At 32.8% G+C, this 3128-nt stretch overlaps 1 long non-coding RNA gene across 1 annotated transcript; it reads left to right on the plus strand.

The window, feature by feature from the left end:
- LOC107613216 lies at positions 460–2848 on the plus strand. Its single transcript, XR_002351851.1, has 7 exons — positions 460–574; positions 849–976; positions 1080–1263; positions 1579–1674; positions 1808–1898; positions 2003–2050; positions 2723–2848. It is a non-coding gene; the product is annotated as an uncharacterized LOC107613216 (long non-coding RNA).

Below are 3128 nucleotides of genomic sequence, written 5' to 3' on the forward strand. Positions count from 1 at the left end.
ATCAGATATTATTACCCATATTTAGTTGGGAACGTCAAAAATAATAAAAAATATAAATATTTTTTAAAATGCATATATAAGCAGTGGTAAGCAGTGATAAGTGTGTCTTTAGACTAGTGTTGTTTTAATTGGAGTATGAATGAAAGTGATTTTGTAAAATTAATTTTGGATAGAAGTGAGTTTGTGCCAATATGATTTATGTTTGGTTGAACTCACATTGAAGTGAACGTAGAAACAACAATTTTTTACTTTTAGTAAATGTACTTTTAAACTGCAAAATCACTTCTGCATTTAGAAGAAAAAAATTGTCAAATATAAAAAATAGCGTTTAAAGAACTTCAACACATTTTTATCCTCTCAAACTGGTTTGCCAAACATACCCTAAGTCTTTCTTTGATATTATTACACATATTTAATTGCGAACGTCAAAAATAAAAAAAATAAAAACATTTTTAAGAATGCATATATAAAAAAATATCTTCTGTATCCCTCCCCTTCGGCGTGCTATCGATGGATTCGGAACCCTCTGTCTGTGGCTCGGTGGTCTCTCCCTCAATCGGCACCGTAAGCACTGGTAAGTCTTTCTTCTCTGATTCTCTGTTTCTCTGTGTCTCTATTTCTTCTCTATTTTGGACTAATTAACAGAAAGAGAAGGCGTCACTCCTGCCTGAAGTTCTTTGTAGTAGCAGCTAATTCGCGGAAAGTGAACATTTGTGCAGCAATGTTATTGCTCCCTGTGTCTTTGTTTCCTTCTTTGTTTAATATTTTAGGTTCTGTTTGTTGGCCTCCCCTTGCCTTGTTCTAATAATAATTATTTAGTTAGTTAAATCCATGTTTTTATTTTGCAGAATCTAACCCTGGGTCACTATACAAACGACAAAGCCTCAGAGCTTGAAACTGTTGTTCTTGCACTTGTAGATTTGCAGCTCAACACCCACTTAGATCTATTCTTATCTTCTCAAATCTCAGATCCAAGGTTTGCATCTAATGCTTTTCATTTTTTAATTTTTCTAGCTTTGCTTGCTGCGTTATTGGTTGCTGATTATTCAGTGGATTTGATTTGTTGATGCTATTTGCAGAAATCAGTTATTACATATGGTGTCCAGCGCCAGCAAGAAAAAGGCCGCGCAGAAGAAAGCGGTAATAGCAGCTAAGAGAGAAGGCAAGGCGGCTGCTTCGTTGAAGGCGTCGGCATCAGCTTCAGCCTCGGATCGGACCTGCACCAGTGTCCTCTGCTCACATCCCCTTTCCAGGGATATTAGGGTCAGTAATACTTTGGATGATGTTGAAATGAAATGAATGTAACATTTACGGTTTTAAGTTTAGGAATGGAATAGTGTAAACTGTGATTAAACAGAGTTGTAGATGTCATGTCTTTGTTTAGTGTTCTGATTCTCTCTGTTTGCACATCCTAAATGCTTATGCTCTATTAGTTCTTGGAGAGTTAAAGGAACATATCAATTAAATCTAAAGCTGAACATATCAGTTTAAAATGTATCTTTATCTACTTGTGCATAGGTTTGATGTATATTTTTTGGTTTTGGCTGAATGTTATGAACATGGAAATTTATGACGCAGGTAGTTGGAGGAGATCCGCTTCTGAGGCTCATAGCAGTTGATTGGTTCACAGTATCTACAAACGAAATTGCTCTGCATCCTAGATGTCTGGTTAAGGTAAAACTTGATTTTTATAAAGTAGAGACGGAGAAGAGATGTTTGTTTGTTTAGGTATGCTGATAAATCTTTCTGCTAAGATACTAAACTATCAATTAACTTGTTCTTGTATGTTCCTCCTTCTGAATTGCAGTCAGAAGCTGGGAAAAAGCTTCCATAAATTTGACGCTGCAAAGGTTAATTTTGACAAGGCACGTGAGTGTTTCTAGAGAGCTCTTGATGAGGTAATGTGTTCTCCTATTCTTCTTTATATCTAATTCTTCCTGATAGATTTCATTCTTTGCTTGGACATCCACAGGTAACTTATTTGTTGATTATGAAACTGTAGGATCCTAAGAATGAGCTTTATAAGAAGTCCTTGGAAATTATTGATAAGGTAATGGAATAGCTTTTGCCTTGCAGTTGTATCTAAAATTAGCTTCCTGTTGCTGGTCATGTTTCTGCTGTTTAGCGAAGGGTTTATATCTCAATAAGATCTTAGATTTTGATTTTTTTTTGTTTATCTCTCAATAAGATCTGAGATTTTGAGTTTTTGGTTGAATTTTTCAGATTTGTTTTTTATTTTTTTTTATATATTTAACTAGTCTTGTTGTTGACTTGGAAAAATATGAAGGAAAAAGAATCAAAAGTGTGTATGTTTTTTAATACTATGCCAGATGATTCGGATATTTTCTGTCGCAGCTAATATGTTAAGGTTAAACATTGGGGACGTTTTCTATTAAAGCAATCAAAATTGGATCATTGGCATCAGAAGTTTACCCTTTAGATTTGTCTGATCAGAGCAAAATATGTAGTTTTTTTGTTCCTAATCATGTGTAGTTGGAATCATTTTGGTTCACCATGGATGATGAAAATTGTTCTTCTAATGTTGCAGTATTGATTAACATGTTATTAGCCATATATCAACTTCTGTGTTTTCAGAATAGATTTTGCTAAAGGCAAGTTTAAGTTTTTCCCATTTTTGTTTCTGTTACTTATGATTATATTTAACCTATTTGCCATTGTATCACTTCTATTCTAACCAGTCTCTGTGAACTGTGTGTCTCAGGTCCCAGCATTGCACATGGAGATCCACAAAAATGGGCTTGGTCAGATGACTGGTGGTGGGCATCCTCTACACCTTCAAAAACAAAGGTTGGACTTACCGAAATTCCATTACATTTAACTACATTTATTTTTCATGTTCACCAACTAGTATTAAATCTATGCGGTGCACAATTTTTATTCTAGTTTAACATGGTAAATTGAATATGGTATAAAATATAAATTTAACATAGTAAATCAATATGATAAATTATCAATACGTAATAAATATAGTGAATATGTTATTTTATATTTATTTAATATAAAATATAAATTGAATAGTTTAAAATTTATAATATTTTTTAATTATAATAAAAAAATAAAAAAAACATATATATAATTGTATTATTAATATATTAATTGTGTCATAT

This window comes from Arachis ipaensis, chromosome B08, assembly GCF_000816755.2.
Source record: "Arachis ipaensis cultivar K30076 chromosome B08, Araip1.1, whole genome shotgun sequence".
Lineage (NCBI taxonomy): Eukaryota > Viridiplantae > Streptophyta > Magnoliopsida > Fabales > Fabaceae > Arachis > Arachis ipaensis.